The sequence below is a fragment of the Tursiops truncatus genome, chromosome 17, assembly GCF_011762595.2.
Source record: "Tursiops truncatus isolate mTurTru1 chromosome 17, mTurTru1.mat.Y, whole genome shotgun sequence".
NCBI classification, from domain to species: Eukaryota; Metazoa; Chordata; class Mammalia; order Artiodactyla; family Delphinidae; genus Tursiops; species Tursiops truncatus.
Genome location: NC_047050.1, coordinates 72,184,501 through 72,204,180, shown reverse-complemented (window position 1 = coordinate 72,204,180; position 19,680 = coordinate 72,184,501).

Below are 19,680 nucleotides of genomic sequence, written 5' to 3'. Positions count from 1 at the left end.
AATGCACCAGCTTTTAGTTTTATTGAACTTTGCTATTGTTTCCTCCATTTCTTTTTCAATTATTTCTGACCTGATCTTTATGATTTCTTTCCTTCTGCTAACTTTGGGGTTTTTTGGTTCTTCTTTCTCTAATTGCTTTAGGTGCAAGGTTACGTTGTTTATTTGAGATGTTTCTTGTTTCTTGAGGTAGGATTGTGTTGCTATAAACTTCCCTCTTAGAACTCCTTTTGCTACATCCCATAGTTTTGGGTTGTTGTGTTTTCATTGTCATTTGTTTCTTGGTGTTTTTTGATTTCCTCTTTAATTTCTTCAGTGATCTCTTGGTTATTTAGTAGTGTATTGTTTAGCGTCCATGTGTTTGTATTTTTTACAGTTTTTTTCCCTGTAATTGATATCTAGTATTATAGTTTTGTGGTCAGAAAAGATTCTTGATATGATTTCAATTTTCTTAAATTTACCAAGGCTTGATTTGTGACTCAAGATATGATCTATCCTAGAGAATGTTCCATGAGCACTTGAAAAGAAAGTGTATTCTGTTGTTTTTGGATGGAATGTTCTTTAAATATCAATTAAGTCCATGTTGTTTAATGTGTCATTTAAAGCTTGTGTTTCCTTATTTATTTTCATTTTGGATGATCTGTCCATTGGTGAAGTGGGGTGCTAAAGTCCCCTACTTTGATTGTGTTACTGTCAATTTCCGCTTTTATGACTGTTAGCATTTGCCTTATGTATTGAGGTGCTCGTATGTTGGGTGCATAAATATTTACAATTGTTATATCTTCTTCTTGGATTGATCCCTTGATAATTATGTAGTGTCCTTCTTTGTCTCTTGTAATAGTCTTTATTTTAAAGTCTATTCTGTCTGATATGAAAATTGCTACTCCAGCTTTCTTTTGATTTCCATTAGCATGGAATATCGTTGTCCATCCCCTCACTTTCAGTCTGTACGTGTCCCTAGGTCTAAAGGGGTCTCTTGTAGGCAGCATATATATGGGTCTTGTTTTTGTATCCATTCAGCCAGTCTATGCCTTTTGGTTGGAGCATTTAATCCATTTACATTTAAGGTAATTATCAATATGTATGCTCCTATTACCATTTTCTTAATTGTTTTGTATTTCTTATCGTAGGTCTTTTCCTTCTCTTGTGTTTCCTTCCTAAAGAAGTTCCTTTAGCATTTGTTGTAAAGCTGGTGTGGTGGTGAATTCTCTTAGCTTTTGCTTGGCTGTAAAGTTTTTAACTTCTCTGTCAAATCTGAATGAGATCCTTGCTGGGTAGAGTCATCTTGGTTGTAGGTTTTTCCCTTTCATCACTTTAAATATGTCCTGTCACACCCTTCTGGCTTGTAGAGTTTCTGCTGAAAGATTAGCTGTTCACCTTATGGGGATTCCCTTGTATGCTATTTGTTGTTTTTCCCTGGCTGCTTTTAATATTTTTTCTTTGTATTTGACTTTTGATAGTTTGATTAATATGTGCCTTGGCATGCTTCTCCTTGGATTTATCCTGTATGGGACTGTCTGCACTTCCTGGATTTGACTATTTCCTTTCCCATATTAGGGAAGTTTTCAACTATAATCTCTTCAAATATTTTCTCAGTCCCTTTCTTTTTCTCTTCTTCTTCTGGGACCCCTATAATTCGAATGTTGGTGCATTTAATGTTGTCCCAGAGGTCTCTGAGACTGTCCTCCATTCTTTTCATTCTTTTTTCTTATTCTGCTCTGCGGTAGTTATTTCCACTATTTTATCTTCCAGGTCACTTATCCTTTCTTCTGCCTCAGTTATTCTGCTATTGATTCCTTCTGGAGAATTTTTCATTTCATTTATTGTGTTGTTCATCATTGTTCGTTTGCTCTTTAGTTCTTCTAGGTCCTCGTTAAACGTTTCTCGTATTTTCTCCCTTTTATTTCCAAGATTTTGGAACATCTTTACTATCTTTACTCTGAATTCTTTTTCGGGTAGACTGCCTATTTCCTATTCATTTGTTTGGTCTGGTGGGTTTTTACCTTGCTCCTTCATCTGCTGTGTATTTCTCTGTCTTCTCATTTTGCTTAACTTACTGTTTGTGGTCTCCTTTTCGCAGCCTGCAGGTTCGTAGTTCCCACTGTTTTTGGTGTCTGCCCCCAGTGGCAAAGGTAGTTCAGTGGGTTGTTTAGGCTTCCTGGTGGAAGGGACTGGTGCCTGTGTTCTGATGGATGAGGCTGGATCTTGTCTTTCTGGTGGGCAGGACCACTTCCGGTGGTGTGTTTTTTGGGGTGTCTGTGAACTTATTATGATTTTACGCAGCCTCTCTGCTAATGGGTGGGGTTGTGTTCCTGTCTTGCTAGTTGTTTGGCCTGGGGTGTAGAGCACTGGAGCTTGCTGGTCGTTGAGTGGAGCTGGGTCTTAGTGTTAAGATGGAGATCTCTAGGAGAGCTCTCACCAACTGATATTACTAAGGGCCAGGAGGTCTCTGGTGCACCAATGTCCTGATCTCGGCTCTCCACCTCAGAGGCTCAGGCCTGACACCTGGCCAGAGCACCAAGACCATGTCAACCACATGGCCAGGTATGCAGGGAGTTTCTTGCCTTTTGGGAAGTCTGAGGTCTTCTGCCAGCATTCAGTAGGTGTTCTGTAGGAGTTGTTCCACATGTCGATGTATTTGTGGGGAGGAAGGTGATCTCCACGTCTTACTCCTCTGCCATCTTGAAGGTCCTCCCCAAGAGAGGCTGTTTCTTAACACACACCTCAGTCACTATAATTGGCACCTTACTCCTATTCTCTCCTTCTTTCTGCAGAGTCCAGGCTCCCCTGATAAGTGAACTCTAAAATGAACAATCTCTTGAGTCTTTTTAATGCTCCAGGCAAATAGGCTATTTTACCTGCTTTATCACTTTGAACCTCAAACTAATTCTGCAAGGCAGACTTTAGAATATTATTCAATATTTTTTTTCAGCTGAGAAAATTGTGGTTCAGAGATGTAAGAAACTTGGTTCAGGGTCATCCAGAGAGGAAGAGACTCGGAGTTTTAATGGGGTCTGTCTGACTCCTAACCACAATGCCATATTCCAGTCTAGGCCTCCTGCCTTTCCCTTTATGTTTTGTGACTCCATCCTGCCACTGGTGGCCCGACCCACTGACACCGTGGATCTGCAGTGAAAATGTTGTATGCCCCCACTTCCAAATCCAGTCACTCATTCCGTTCTGCTGCCGAGTGACAGCGACCTCTGCCCCCTTGGAACAGCACCCCACCCCCTGTCCACCCAGTTACAACTTTTCTGGGCCTCTTCTTTCTCCAGATTCAGCACAATCAAATTTTTCCATTATATTAGCCGGCTACAGGTCAGCACCTCTCTCAAATTGAAATTTATTATAGATAGCCCGCACACCACTTTATTTTTCTTCCTCTGTGTGTACCTTTCCGAAAATAGAGATGCTTTATTTCTCTACCTTCTCATCTTCTCGAGCAGCTCAGGTGGACGAGTGGAACCACAGCCATGATTTCTCCTGTAGTTTCTTCCAGCCAGTGTCTTCCTCACGGTGATTGTTATTCAGCTGAATTTTAAAATCCCAGATGGAAGTAAATACATGCCAGGCGGCAGGCAATTTCCCGGGAAGAAAGAAAGGGAGGCTGCCAGGCAGATGAGACAGTTATACTAAATTTAATTCCCTAGGACACCTACAGGGGAAGGAGGGAAGGAAAGACGAGGAATTGTTTACGGAGCACCTACTATGTGTCTGGCCAGTGCTAGGTTCTTCACAACCCACCGTGAGATATTTTCTACACCTTTAAAACTGAGGGATATGTGGGGTAGACAGGGATTTATCAGAAACTAAGCTCATTACAGATCATGCATACCCATTAGGGAAATCTGAAATACTTTCTGCAGTCCTGGGGAGCCAACCAGTCACCAACATCAACAGGTCCCACCCTAAGACTTGAGTCTCCAAATCTCAAGACAGCACCGGGAAGTGCATCAACAGCCTGCGGCCAGAGGCAGGCGTGTCTGAAGAGCGTGGGTCTTGGACTTGGGGGCCATTCAGCTCCACCCAGCCCTTTCGGCTCAGCCTCTAAGGTGAGGCGCCATCTCCTGTCCTAGGGGACCAGTTGGGCTCCCTGTTTAGAATTTGAACCCATTGCTTACTAATCTGACTTCCCCTGAAAACTCCCATGTTTCACTGCAGAATATAAATGGGTTTGATTATAGGATTCTGCCCCAGACAGCACTCAGTGATGCATACTACCCAGTATGTGCACAGCGTTACCTCTCTAAGATCCAGAAAACTGAATTCTTAAAGATGTCCCCCTCAAAGGATACAGGTAAGAGACTGCAGGAAAACAAGGTAATCGCCCCAGACCTGCTGGGGGGAAGGAGTTGAAGGAGGGACATGCAGGCTGACCGGCCTCTGGTTTAGACCTTCATACCCCCATCTCCAAACTCCCAGGGCTGAGGGGTTACCACCTAGGAGACCATCCCCAACTGCTTCTTCTCGCAGGTCTAGAATGAAACTCTGACCTGAAAAGTGCCTGAGGGAGGATAGGAGGGAAAACCGAAGTGCTTGTGGTCCTGGTAATCATGCTAATTATATAATCCTTCCATGCGACTGCCTAACTTATTCTCTCCAACTGTGTTTTACACTAGTTTCCTTGTTTCCTTCTCTTCTCTTCTCTGTTTCCTTCCCACCATCACACAATGTCCCAAACACTTCATCATGCTTTTCCCACATTGTATTCCTGAGGGTCCCGCAGGTAACACAGGACACATTCAAATTAGGAGAATTTTAGGGGAGTTTAATAACAGGTCTATTTACAGAGGTGAAGGCAGGACATGGGCAGACCACAAGGGCAGTGCATTGCTCTGGGCTTGTAACCACCCACTGGCCTGCAGGGGTTAGGGAAAGGAAGGATTATCAACATCCAGAAGGAGAAAGTCTAATGGAAAAGGACCCCTTGGCCTTCCTTCTAGAGATACAGCCTGAGTGAGGAGTGAACCTCCAGCAAGAATGAAGATATACCCTGACTCGACTTTCATTCCTCCCATGTCCTACTGGGGTTCCCACTGGCTGAACCCACTACGTGTTATCTGATCTAATCCCTACAGGTCAGCTTCCGGGGGCAGCAAGGAAATTAGTAAGCAAGACTGGAGACCGATGACATTACCCAGAAGCCTGGTCCTCACCCAAATCACTGAGGAAGGAAAGAGGTGGCTCACAGGAGGCAGTGCAGGGCAGAAGACATTTAAAGATAATTAAACGTACTTGTAATCACCGGTTTTACTTGTTGGTTTCTGGCAGCTGCAGAGGAGCAAAGAGTGTTTCTGCTCATCTTCTCATCAGTAGGGCCCAGCCCCAAACCTGGGATGTGGCCCGTGCTCAGCAACTTGTAGAAGAAAAAGAGTAAAGGTACAGGGTGACCGAAGCGAGCCACAGGTGCTTTCAGGTCTAATGGTTATGTTTTGTTTTTGTTTTTGCTGTTTTTTTGTTCTGAGCATTTGGACTGGATGATCTCTAAATCCCACAAGAACACAGGGCATCCTTGTGGCCATGACAGTACCATCGTTTCATTCATCTTTGTCAACGAACTTGAAAAATGCCCATGGTTGTTATTCAGGCCCTGGGTATTCCGGTTGGCCTACAAAGACCCCAACAGGAACTGGAGAATCAGGCGAAGTTAACAAGTGAGCCCAGATCTTCCACTGCCGAAAGCCCTCCCAGTTGAATAGGTCATTCATGCCTTTGTTAATTCACGGCTCCCTTATCCCATCTGTCCTGCTATGGCCTCCATGGCCAAATTTCCAGCTATTCAGAAAACCACAGCTGCCTCGGCTGCCTGAGCATGATGATTTCTCGAGAAGCCAAGCATATTATATGAGAAAGAGACTGTTGGATTCATCTCATCTGGGGCTTTCTCAGTTTACAAAAAAATGCTCTGTGCATACACCTAGTACGGAGGAAGGAACTAGCATTTATTAAGCACCTGTTCTGCTGTCTCATTTAATCCCTGCAAGAGCCCTTAGACCATGAATCCCCTGCTGTGTAAGGAGGAGAGGAGACGTGCCCGGTCTAGATGGGACCCCAAGCAAGGAGGTCACTGTCACTGTCTCCCAGAAAATCAGTGGCAGAGCAAGGGGATAAGAAGTCCAGCCTTCCTGATCCCAATCTAGCATTGTTTCTGGAAGCATTTGTCAAATGATTACTATATTCAGCTTCCACACTTTTTTTTTTTTTTTTTTTTTTGCGCCACGTGGGCCTCTCACTGTTGTGGCCTCTCCCGTTGTGGAGCACAGGCTCCGGATGCGCAGTCTCAGCGGCCATGGCTAACGGGCCCAGCCGCTCCGCGGCATGTGGGATCTTCCCGGCGAGGCACGAACCTGTGTCCCCTGCATCGGCAGGTGGACTCTCAACCACTGTGCCCTCCACACATCTTTTGGGCCAATTTCAGTGTGTTGAGCATGGCTCCTTGAACCAAAGACAGCTCAGAAACCTCCGTTCTTGCTGCTTCGTAGCTAATAACGTCTATTACACATGCTATAATAGTGATGATAGTAATAATATTAGTATTGGTAATTTAATTTAATAGTAATAATAATAATAATAGGAGGCAATGTTCTGGCACAGTTACTCTGTGCTTGGCCCTGTAGGAAGAACTTTACATAAATCAACTCCTTTACATCTTATGATAACCTTCTGCCTTAGGGATGAATATTATCCTTGTTTTACCAATGAGGAAACTAAGACATCAGAGAAGTTAAATCACTTGGTTGATGTGGGACAGGGAGTAAGTGGAGAAGCTGAGATTCAACAGACTCTGATTCCAGAGTCCCCGTACTTTCCCAGTCTTATCTGCAAATACCAGCAGGGAATGTAGGGCAGTGTTTTAATAGGAGTATTTTATAGGCAAGGACCATGAGGCTGGAGAGTGGAAGTGACTTGCTGATAAACGGTGTACTGTGTCAGTGGTTAATGAAAGGGCCTAACCTATCTGCAGAGTCAGGATTCTTTCCCAGGTCCAGCATCCTGAGAGTATGTGTCCATATGGGTACTTGCAGAAATTAAATGAGATAACGGACATGGAAGCATAGAGTAAGGAACAATTCCTCAGCTATTACTGGTTCTTTGCATTTTTAAAATTCTGTCCTTCAATGCCTGAAGTCCTTTTAGAAGGTGGTAGAGCCAGGACTCAAACATAGTTTTCCTGACTCAGTCCTAATGCTCTGATATCTATATATCTATAGACCTCAGGCTTGGCCATATGACTTTTGGGAGTAATGAAAATGTAAGCAGAAGTAACAAGTATAACTTCTAATAAGTAGGAGTTCTAATGTAAGAGGGGAGTTGCCTCAAGACCACAGTATTAGGCTACTTGGGCTGCCATCACAAAATACCATAGACTGGGTGACTTCACAACAGAAATGTGTTTTCTCACACTTCTAGAGGCTGGAGGTCCAAGATCAAGGTGCCAGCATGGTAGAGTTCTGTTGAGACCTCTCTTCCTGGCTTGCAAAGTGCCACTTTCTCCTTGTGTCCACACATGGCAGAGAAAAAGAGAGAGAAAAAGCTCTCTGGTGTATCTTCTTATAAGGGCACTAATTTCATCATGAGGGCCCCACCCACATGACCTCATCTAAACCTAACTATCTCCCAAATACCACTACACTGGGGCTTAGGGCTTTAGTATATGAATTTGGAAGGAACAGAATTCAGTCCATAGCAGCCAACAATTGTCCAGAAAGAGGCTCTCCCTAAGCCTGGGACCAGAAGCGAAGACCTTGTGGAACAGAGACACAGCTGACTCATGACGGACAAGTATCTTGGTACTTGTAAGCCACTGAAGCTTTGGGGCCATTTGTTACTGCAGCATGCCCTGGCCCATCCTGACTAAAAGACCACCCTACTCCCTGACATCTACTCAGATGAGTTTGCTCCATGGATGAACAGAAAATTCACCCTTTGTCTAGACAGACAGATTTTAAAGAGGGGAGAGAAGAGACTGAGTTGGACAAGTTCAGTATTTTTTCCCCAGATTTGCTCATCAGTTAAGTTACTTCTGCTTCAGTCTTGAATTGTTCATATTCAATATTTTCCTCTTTGGGGAAGAGGAGTAAAAGTTCCCTTCTTACTATGAAAATCTATTCAGTGGCAAATAAAGTTAACCTATTTTCACACAGGTCTGGGCTGTGCAGGACATTAATACTAAGCACAGGAGTGACAGGAGATTTTTAAAGAGCCACATAAGAGCTGTGATTTTTGTATTCCAATTTGGAACCCAGAGTTTAGAGTGTTCTAAAACATATCCTATCCTTAGCATTGATTCCCTCTGCTCCATATTTGTTCACTTCTTGGTTGACTCTGCCATAAGGTCCTTTAAAGGATGGTAGCAGGTCTAATTCAGATGGTGTTTCTCACATGACCTTCTACCCTTCCAGCCAAGGTCAGCTCTTGGCAATAGTAGGTCCTCAGTAAATCATTGTTTGTAATGTCTTTGCAACTGGAGATGTGCCCTCAGCCCCTTCCCTCTGCACTTTGTGCTTCTCTGAAACAAATTCCAAGTCCTAGGGAATGCCTACCAAGAGCCCCAGGGCCCATGAAAAGGCATCATCCAACCCCTTTGCTATGGCATTGTTCATTTATGACAATTCTGAATCTCTTCTCGTGTTTCTCCCTCATGGTTAGGGATCCACCTGCTCACTGTCGCATCTGCTCCTGCCAAATCCCATCCCCAGGGAATGCGCTTGGCTCTTTGGCAGTACTAGCTCTAATCCTCCTGCCAAGAACAGAGGAAGGTAAATGACACAGTGCACAGATGAAATAAAGCCGAACTACAGAAATCACGCTGTATTTTTTTAGACGCAGATTTTTAAAATTAGGCAAGTCAGGAAAGATCTTACGTAACATTTGGCCCAACCTTCTAACTTTCCACACTGAGAAAAATAAGACTGAAAGACTTTGTGGGATTGGGTCATGGTTACCCTATGAGGAGAGTCATGTCTCTTTCAACTTTGCCCTGCTGAGCACTGATTAATTAGAGCGCTGTGCGTCTCAGACATGTTCTCATGCTATAAAGATGTAAGTAAATATCTGAATTCACCTCAACAGTGAGCATTCTGAACATCTCAGTTAACGAATATTTCCCTTAATGTCAGGTCGCCTAGTCAAGCAGAGAGAAGCCTCCATAATCGTATTGGCCAGTTCCTTTGTCTCTCTCTTCCTCTCTCTCCCCTCCCCCCATTGATTCTATTGATTCTGTTTCCCTGGAGAAGCCAAACTAATACAATACTTCAATTAATGAGGTAATGGTGTAGCCTGACACCCAGTTAATGAGGTTGTCATCAAGTGATACCTTCCTCTCCTCCATCCCTACGGCCTCTGTCAAACTTTAGATCTTCGTTTTCTCTCCCCTGGATACCTGCGACTACTTATTAATGTTCTCCCTGCTTCCTTTCCTATCCTTTTCAAAACCATCTTCCTCATTATTATAAGAGTCACTTGTCGAGAAGACCATCTGCCTAACTTTTTTTCCTTCTAAAAACCCATGAATGATGATAATACGGCCACACTAGGTTAAAAGCACGATTCTAAATGTTTTATGTAATTCAACTCATTACATTCTCCCAGCCACACTATGACGTGGATACTTTCAGCACTCCCATGCAGATGAGGAAATCAAGGCAGAGAGTGGTTAAGCATCGTGTCCAAAAACACACAGTGGCGGCATGAGGCTACAAGCCCTGGTAGCACAGTGCCCGAGGCCATGTTCTTAACCTCCATATTGTAATACATCTCACTTCCCTTTGCCATCAGGAAAAACCCCATATTCCTTGGCATGCAGGTCTTCATGACATTGCCTTAGGGCTGCCACAATGAACAATTCCAAGAGTATCATTCACAGCCTAGCGCACCTTGCCAGCCTCTGGAATTCTCATGATTCAGTAACTGAAACTCCTGCATATTATACATACCATTCTCATGAAAGGACTTAAAATTCCCAATCATACCATGCAAGTTCCAACCTCACTTCCTTGGCACAGGCACCTGACACCATCTGAATGTCATTTCCATCCCCCCCGGGCCGCTTGGAAACTCCCTCTTTTGAGTCTCCACTCTTCTTACCTCTTTTGTAATTCCTCCTCTGAGACCCCTGGGCCCTGGGCGAAGCCTCCATGTGGCCCCAGAGGCCTGAGCTCTCTCTATCATAGAGCTATCCAACTGAACTAGAGTGATGCATTTCATACTTCTTCCTCTCTTAGGGCTATAGCTTGTATAGAATCTTGTAGACCTTAATATTTACTAACTCAATAAACTGAATATATGGCTAAATGAGTGACTTATTGGGTTTATTGAAACAAAGAGAGTGTTAGAGGATCCAGAAGATTCACAAGAACCACAGGGGCAAGAGTGGCGTCCTTCGTGGATACAGACACAGGGCGAAGTCCTCAGGAGTACGAGCCTATTGATCAGTTAAAGCCTACAGTTCCACCATCAGCGTTTGACTCTTTTAGCTTAAAGTCATAACCGACCTAAGAAGCAAGTCCAGGAAAGGGTCAGAATCAGCGGAGAGACAAGAGGGCTGAGACACTGGATTAGTGAGTCATTTTTCTGAGTGCGTCAGATGAAGACCTGGAGGGAGCAGCCCCAGCCCAACAGCCGATGATTTTCTGATGACCTCCCTTCCCGCAGACACAGCCCTCCCCCATGCGCTCCCCCCAGGCCATCTCAATCTTTTACTTTGTGAGGTTAACAGAGGTAGTGAGTCAAAGACTCCAACACAAGCCCTGGTTGGGCCATTGCCAAGCTGTGCATGTGTCCCTGGGCGAGTTGCTTTCACTGCCGTGTATCATGTTCTTCCTCCAGGCCAGGCCCTCTGCTCAGGACTTTAAAGCTAGTGTTTCTGGTTTTCTTAACTCTGTGAAGGAGGTAGGTCTTTACCATTTTACGCATGAGGATACAGGGGTCCAGGACCACAGAAGGACACGGCCAAGGCCACAGGACCAGCAAGTGGACAGATGGAAACCCCGACGTGGATCAGCTCACCCCGACTCCCTGTTCTGCCTGGGCTTCCGTGAGCCTCAGTTTGTTCATCTGTAACATGAAGGGGTTGGGATGATTGCCTTGTCAGCTCTTTCGTTTTATGACTTGATATTCAGTCATGACTGGGGCAGGTTTCAAATTATTTCAGAGACCTAGCGCCTGCCAAATCATAATCAAACTGGCTGTCTCGTCGGAAGTCCAATGAACAATACTGTGTCCACGCTTGAGGACAAGCCCTACGTCCAAGCCCTGCTTGAGGATGGCGACGGCGTGTTTCCAGGGATTTCGGGAGCCCATCGGGGGACTGGCCCCAAGTCATGTCATTCCTCACGCTGCACGCAAGGAGACACCAGCCTTTCAAAACACATCAGCATGTTCCTTTTTGCTGCCATCAAATCCTCTGCTCGATGACTCAATCACGGTGATTTATTTTAATTGAGAAGTCTACCAGTCACCCTTTGCCAAAGCATCTGGCCATCTCCTATTTGATTTCCTACCAGAAAATGCCCAGCTAGCCAGCAACAATTAAACGGGCCGCCGAAAGGGAGGGGGAGAGCTGTAAAAGGCCATTTGGCTTCAGTCTGACATTTAAGAAGATCCTCAAATTTAGATTTTAAACTTTTTTTTCCCAAATGACAATATAAAAAGCGTTGCATGGATTTTTGTAGCAGTTTTTAAAGTGTTTATAGTAAGTAGGACCCAATATTTCACCTTATTTTTATATTTTTATCTTAAAATTCAGTCAATGCATCAAACAAATGAGAGAAGCCAGGATTTCCTTAGTTCCTGAGATAGTGGGGGCGGTCCGGGTTTCACGCCTGTCTTTCCTGCCCTGTGTCTTCAGACACATTGTTTAATTTCTCTTGATCTTGGTTTCCTCACCTGTAAAGTTGAGCTCCTACCACATACACATGAATGGTCTGGGCTTTCTTTCTTCTTTCATCCTTTTTTTTCTTTCTTCCTACCCTCCACTCTGAAAACTTGTTCACTTTTCAGTGAGGACTAACTGACAAAGCATCGGAACACATATTTACAAATTTAAAAGGACCAGGCAAAATTAAGAGATTCCTATTAGGGAAAGTGGAGGGGAAAATACACACACACACACACACAGAAAAAATGAGGGAGAAAAGTAGGAGGAGGGGGGGGCAAGAAGAAAGGGAAGATGCAATTGGGAAAAGGAGGTGCAAGAACTATCTGCGTACGAGGTTCTTTCATATTTTTCCAATTGGTCTGCATTTGATTTTCAAAAAAAGCCCATGATAAACAACTTGTAATTCTTATTTTACATAAGGGGAAAGCCAGGCTTGAAGAGTTTGCAAAACATGTCCCCGGTAACTCTCCTGTGAGCAGAGCGGCCGAGATCTAAATGTAGCCTCCCCACTTCAGTGCCAGGCTGTCCCCCAAAACTGCAGTCAGGGAAGCATCCCTGGAGTGTCCTCTCTGGGTGGCCTCCAGAGTCACTGGGGACACCACGACTTTATCAGGCTCCTGTGGGTGAGGCTGCACCACAATGCAAGGTGCCAGAAACAGACTTATCGCACGTGTGATATTGGAACAAAGCAGGTGTGGGGGCGTGGCAGTTTCCAGGAAGTGACAAAGGAAAAAAAAATTCCATCCTGATAGTTCATGAACACACAGCACCGCAGGGGGTGGAAGGGAGCTCGTCCACCTTCCACTCAGTGCAGGAATTCTCCCTACAAGTTCACAGTCAAGTGGGTTCCTTCCCCCGGCTTGATGGCAACAAGGAGCTCACTCCTCACCGGCTGCATCCTCTGCGGGGCATCCTTTCCCAGACTGAACTGGCAAAGTCTGTGCACTGGGGGTAGCTCTGCCTTCTAACCTTAATCTCCCTCCATTGAACATGAGAGACCTTAAGATACAGGATCACATTTCTCCTAAAGACTCCTATTCATAAAAGTATCACTTCTTAAGGCAATTCCTCCCGCGACACAGTCATTGCGTGATTAAGCTAATATTCATTACCCACTACGTGGTAGATAACAGCAAGGACCTTTGATGTCTTGCTTGTCAGAGGACCTGGCTGTCAGGCTCCCCTCCCTCACTTTCTCTGTATAATATTGATTGGGTTTTCTTCTGATTAAGGAAGTAATACATATTAATTGTAGACACCTTAGAAAATAACATGGATAAACAGATCATTATTAACTTCTAATTCCGAACCAGGCACTGTGCAACGTACACTTGAACATACATTATCTCATTAAAAATTCACAACAGCCTTGCAAGGTCATCTTTATTCCCATTTTAGAAAGAAAGTTTAGGGGATTCAGGTCATGTTCTCAAGGTCACACCCATGAAAAGAGAATTCAAACCCAGGAATCTGCCACAGACCAATAAAGACAATGACAACCACCTCCAGTAACCTGGAGGAATTATGCCAGCATACTTAAATGCATCTCCCCTGCACTTATTCTACTCACAGATATCCGTACTTTCGTTTTGTTTTGTTTTCCTTCAAATTGGAAACATGCTGTATGGACTGGAAAAGGTGAATATAAAGTACCATTCAGTGGATATGCTGCCGATGTACTTAAAACTTTTCCCTCTTGATCTACATTTAGGTAGATCTCCACTGTTTGCTAACATAAATAATGTTGTGAGAAGCATCTTTATAAATAGATACTTGTGCAATCTGCAATTTTTTAAAGATAAATTCTTAGGAGCAGAATTCTCTGTTAAAATTACCTGGAGCTGAGCACAATCTCCCCAGTAGGGGTACTACAGCATGGACGATAAAAACAACTATGCCCAGGAAATCCTTCATCTTTTTCCAGAGAAGTCTATGAGGGCAGCAGCCTGGACTGACTCATTACGCCTGGTATCCCAGGGCCTAGAGCAATGTCAGGCATACCCTGGGTACTCAATAAATACTTGGATAATGACTGAATGAATGAATGAAATGAAAGTGACTTCATTGAGCCTCTTTCAGGGGAAGGTTCTCGTATTCCCTGAGGTTCCTAGGAAATGAATAACTATGTATGAAACAAGGACTGCTAAGTTTACCCCATTGTTTGACCCAAGGATGCTTTGTCTCTCCCTGTTCTCCCCAGATTTCCTGTTCCAGCACACAGGGAAAACCACAGGATTTAGACTCCAGAAGACTTAGGATACAAGCCCATATGCCAGCTGTTCGTGTACTAGCTGTGCATGTGCCAGGCTCTGTGTGTACGCGTACGCGCATACACAGGAGTGCTGTGCATACACAGCTGGAACAGACAGGGTGGTGGACAGATCTCTAGGTGGCAGCTCCTCGTTACCACGGCTGGTTAGATTAGATGATCTCTGCTAAAACCCTCTAACTTCATCTAAGTTAATGAGAAGATAATTGGTATGTCTCTAAAGGTTAGGATTTGGATTACAAAAAAAGAGAAAGGAATCTAATGCTTCTTAACTGTTGGGTAAAGGCTCAGCTAGTTAATGATCTGATTTCCATTTCTACAGCACTTTACAGTTCATATACAACTTTTACACACATGGGTCATATAATAACCTCATAAGATACACCTTATCATTTCCATTTTGCAGATCAGGAAAGTAGAGTCTGAAATTCATTCTCTTAACTAACTCAAGACCACATAGCAAGTAACTGGCAGCATCAGAATCTGCAGCCGTGCCTGTCTGAGACCCGACCGGGTGTTCTCTCCACTACAGCATCCTCCTGTAGACCCTGCTGCCACCTCCCCCCCCCACTTCCCCTTCTGCTCCCCCCACTTCTGCACTCCCCCGAGGTCTCCAGTCACATATGGATATGCTCAGACCCCCCAATCAAAGATCCTAGGCCTCCTCTCCAAATGGCCACCTCCTGCCATCTGCCTCAGGGACCAGGCCCACACAGAAGAAAGGCACAGGCCTGGTGTTGAGTCTGTCCCTGTGATAAGAACAAGAAACAATGACTCACTAGGGCCTGGCCTGAAAGCACACCGTGTCTCAGACACACTGCAGCCCAGCTGTCCAACATAAGCACTTCTTATCACCAGGAGTCTGGGCCATTTGCAAACCAGTGACCTCAAGGTAAAAAGATTCGGCCAAGCAGCTCATTAGCAAGCCACAAAGCCTTGGAAGCCAGCCATTCTGCCCCAGAGGGCTTGCCCAAGTGTGGAATCATCTAGGAGGACGCGGTGAAGGGTGCCGTCTGCAGCGATGAATCTAACTGGTGTCATCTTTATTTCCCAGGGGGAGCTCTGTGCATTCCAAGTAGGAGAGAGAGGCTTCCTGGCCCAGCCTTGGAATAAATCAAAGACGGCAGCAGACGCCTCGGCTTTCACGGACATGGCGTCATTTTAAAGCCAGGGACCCTCCCTCGATCGCTCAGGAATTCGGAATGGCCAGTGACATTCTGAAGTTCTTAGGAGAGGCCAGTCCCCGGTATGGCTGAAATGATGGTCATGGACACAGCCTGAGAACTCGGGTGTCCAGCAAGGAGGCTGGCAGGCAGACACAACTGTGGGAGGACTGCCGGGCAGAAATGAGCCAACAGGTAAGAAAGGACAGTTGCACAAATTGAGTTCAAGAGTAAAAGCTGAACAAAAGTGGATCTACCTCAGGAAGTTCATTCATCCACTCATGTATTCATTCATTTACCAAAAATCTACTGCAATGCTGTTCTGGGTCATTAAAGTCTATCACTGAACAAAATGCACAGAGATCCCCGTCGTCATGCAGGTTGTATTCTGTTGCGGGAAGACAGACGAAAGACAACTAACTTACAACGTAAATAAATTACATAGCACATTACCATAGACACAAGAGCTAAATCTCAAGGAAGGGTTTTATCCTAAGATAGAATAAAAGGTAAAGGCAGGTGCAGCTACGAAAGGGATGCATTCAGAGGTGAGACTAGATGGCCCAAGGCAGGGGGAGGAGGAGGCCACAGGGGGCAGACGTGGAGGGTTGGTTTGTCCCCATGCCGCTCAGGGCATTGTCATTCATTCGCTCACTCATCCAGCCAGTGAGCGTACATTGTCCACCTCTGTGTATGAGTCACTCTGCTAAGCACACAACGTTTACGAGAGATGCCCAGCCTCAAGGAACTCACAATCCAGAGAAGCGGTTTTGAACACACCTGACATCATCTGGGGAAGATATTAAAATTCAAACTTTCAGACCTCACTCCTGAAAGGTCTGATCCTATATCATTGGTGTGTTCAACGAGATCTCCAGGTGGCTCTTCAGAGATGGGTTTGACATATAAATAGTTCATTATAAATAGGAAGACCAGAGATAGACATAACGCAGACTGAAGGAGTGATCAATGAGGGCTTCCTAGAGAAAGACTATTGATATAATTCCTCAAGGTGAAGTCGGAGTTGGCCAGGCAGGTTTGAAGTAGGGCAGTATAGGGGCCAGCGGGGAGAGCACAGGCAATGCCACTAAGACGAGGTGGGTTACCCAGAAAATGGTTAGCATTTGGTGTTGCTGGAAGCCAACGGGATTAGAGACAGTAAGGGAAAGTTAGCCAGGCGAAGTCTTACTGAACAGAGCAGCTATGTGATCTGTTGGTTCTCCATTCCACAAGCTCACCTTTCTTCTTGAAGAAGACAGTAGGCGGGACTTCTAATGTGGACGTGACCAACCCTTGGCCATGATTCTGAGCCCTCACTTCCTTTGTTTCAGCTTAGTGTCCACCCACCGTCAAGCGCTGGTAAGAGCCGCCTCAGGACAGAATAGCTAACCTGCACGTGTTTGTTAGTAAATTCATTTCACAAGCAGTTGCGGGGCTTGGGAGATGCTGCACGGAGGTGACACTTAAGCTGGATCTTAAAAGTCTGCCAAGGGTACTCTTAAAATATATACAGGGCGTAAGAATGCAAACCTGTTTGGGAAGCTGTAGTGGTTGCAATACGGTGATTCAGTAATTGTCAGGGGAAAGTAGGACATGAGGCTCATTAAAAAAAAAAAAAAGAAAGAAAAGAAAAAAAAGGTTAAAGCCAGACTTTGAAGTGTCTTGAATGACATGCAAAGGAACCTAAACTTTATTCTGAAGATAAAGGGGCCTTTGGTTATTCTGAAAAACATGCGTTGAACACCTGTTTTATGCTGGTCGTTGTGACAGGTACTGAGGACATGACGATGCTTAAGAAGAAGGCAATTCTGTCTTCTCGGGACTTACGGTCCAGAGGAAAAGGGGGACAGCTGGCAGTGCATCAGGGTGAGTGTCTAGCACGGCCCCAGCTGGATGAGGGACCCTCAGCTGGCCACCCTGATGATATCTGAAGGTCATCCCTTTATGTCACCACTGACCCTCCAGTGGTCTCGGTCCTGCCTTCTATTCCTGGGGAATCACAAATGTGCTGGGAAGCCGAAGACACTGACAACACAAGCAGGCCAGATTGAGGACAGAACAGGGTACCGGATACAGACAAGCCTACTTCTGGCTGCAAGTTCAGTAGGCAATGTATTGAAGTCAGTAACAGGAAAAAGGGGGCACTGCCTTCCACATTCCTCTGCCTCCCTGGTGCTGGTTGGCTCCCTGCTGGTCAATGAGCAGGGTGTTCCTGAAGACTGACTCTTGGCACCTCTCTGCCTTACACTGGAAACAGTGTTTTTTAAATCTCAGTAGTGAACTACACCAAACAAATGCAATCACAAATGCCAAGAAGCAAAACCCACATGAATAAATGATCATTTTCCTTCTCACCGCTTTTGGAAAGCTCATTATATCTGAACTCACTAAACAAGATTTCAGACTATTTGTCTAGCTTGTAATTAAAGCACTAGTTTTCCCCAGTCTGAAGTCAAATAAGGGGGGAAAACTTCGGCAAATTGTTCTCAAAATGGCATTCTTTCTAAATTACTTGGAAAATTTACATTGCAATCAGCTCCCCATTAATAGAGTGTATATTTTAAATTTGTGTTATTCTAGCTTAGTTAGCTACTTGCTACTCAAAAAAAAAAAATAATCGGGAAGGCAGGGGATGGAGAATGTACAATGTCTATGTTCAATAACTGCTTAATGATGACACTGGAAGGTCCATATTTAAACAACTCCAGCACTCCAAAATCCAAGAGTGCCAGCTTTTCTCTACTGGAGGATCAGCCTACAGATTAGTATCCTGCATTTCTTAGAAGGGAAACTGGGAGTAGAATTGTGAACTTTGCCTGAAAGCTGTTATATGGTGCAATAGAACAAGATGAAAACTGCAGTTAGAAGAAGTTATGTCAGTTAAGATAAGGTCCATTTGAGAACAATGGGGTATCCAAAGTAAAACGTAGTAAGACACAAATATATTTCTCTCACCCATAAAAGAGGTATGAAGACTGGCAATATAGAGCAGGGTAGTTTCTTGAATTTTTCAGCACCAAAGTTTCTTCTATCTCGCTACTCTGGCAACCTCAGCATACAGCCTTTACCTCAGAGTGCAAGATGGCTGCTCAAGTACCAGCCATCACAACTCCCAGCAGGATGGAAGAGGGTAAACAAACATATGCTCCCTTTGGAAACATCTCTAAATCCCACATGACACTTCAAGAACACAGTCATTTTGATACACTGGACTGCAAGGGAAATAGAAAATGTAATTCTATTCAGGGCAAGCACACATTCAGCTGAAATTTGCTGGTTGGAGACGTTTGCAAATAAAGAATTAAAAAATAAAGATTTGGAGTCGAAAATCAGTCTCTACTGGGGACAGGAAGTGGTGTACAATTTCTCAGCTCAAGGGGTGCACCCATCCAAAGGACTGGGGAAGAACTAACTTGAGCACTTGTTGGGCGCAGAAAGCCTTAGTGCTTCTAGAACACACTAACTGCTTTCTCAGATGTCTTGGGGTCCTTTAACCTCATTTCCATTCCTCGTGCTGAAAAAGAGGAGAAGCACAAACACTGCACATCTGTGAGAGAAATTCTGGCTCCTTTCCGCCCCAATACTAGCTGGTGAAATCTTCCCTTGTTCAATGAGGAGTTTAAATCATTTCACATTTCAGATGGAATTTTCATATACATATATTCACTTTGATCTGATGAAGAGACATGCCTGGTACAGTTTTTCACGTTCTTTCAAATGACACTGGCAGGTTGTGGGCAGGCAAGAAAAAAAGAAGTTACTGTCGGTGGTGAAACGCCAGGCATTTGCTAGGAGAGGAAATGCAGACATGCCAGAAATCCAGCATCTGGGAAACCACCCAAAGATCCAGTGCCCGCTCATCCCTGCTGTTCAGAGGAAACCGCCCCTCTTTTTACAGAAGTTCTATCCTTTGTTCCTATAAATTCTTCAAATACATATTCTTGAGAGAAGGAGAAAAGCAACAACACAATGTCAAATCTCATCTCAGATTCATGGGGTGGAAATGAGGGGGAAAATCACAGTCAAGTGTGGCTCTGTTTAAAAATACAAACCCAAGTGCTATTAAGGGGTGGTGTTAGAATGAGAAATCAAGGGTGGAAACACTGCATCTCCCGATCACATGGGTATCACCCTTTGCCCTGTGTTTGTGTTTATTACGCTAAATCAGCTTTTATCATTTCAAAAACAATCCTTGTTCATTTCAGATGATATGGAAAATATAGCAGTAGAAAAATATAAATGAAGAAGTTAAAATTCCCTATTGTTATGGAAGGTTCTCATTAAACTACCCTCTACGGGGCCTATCTGACCACCAAGTAATATTTTCCATTACTTTTCAGGTGGGATTTGCAGACTGGCATCATTTCCTACTG